This window comes from Octopus bimaculoides, chromosome 14, assembly GCF_001194135.2.
Source record: "Octopus bimaculoides isolate UCB-OBI-ISO-001 chromosome 14, ASM119413v2, whole genome shotgun sequence".
Taxonomy (NCBI): domain Eukaryota; kingdom Metazoa; phylum Mollusca; class Cephalopoda; order Octopoda; family Octopodidae; genus Octopus; species Octopus bimaculoides.
In genome coordinates, this window is record NC_068994.1 from 13956167 (window position 1) to 13956735 (window position 569).

Below are 569 nucleotides of genomic sequence, written 5' to 3' on the forward strand. Positions count from 1 at the left end.
ACATAAATATTTGCTTAAAATAACATATTTTTACATTTATTTATTTAATAGTATTTAACAAATAGGTTTATTGTCAATTAAAAGATTTCGATTAAAAAACATATATAAAATCAGATTGCCCATAGAAAGTATTTGATGTCCATGGACCCCCTGTAGTCCGCGGACCACAGTTTGAAAACCCCTGTTCTAAGCTACACCTGAAATGGAAAATTGGGAATGCTGTCACTCCTGTGGATATACTATTTTAATCCATTGCTGCTGCAGAGAGATATTTAAAATTTCTCTTGTTTTAAATCTAGTCAAAAGGAAATAAGGCAACGCCTGTCTTTGGCAGCCTTCCCAAACTTGCGAGATGTTCTGTTTAATCCTTTTAATACCAACCCACCCGAGATCGCCCCCTGGTTCTGAAACACAAACTTTCTGTTTTAAATCTTACTCTCAAGTACAGTTATCTGTGTTTCAAATCCTGGTTCATAGAAGGATTTGGCCAAAAGAGACTAAAAACAGGTAGGTATGTTTAGAATGTAATGACATTTACAAAGCCTTCTGTGTGCATACGTGACTGTGAA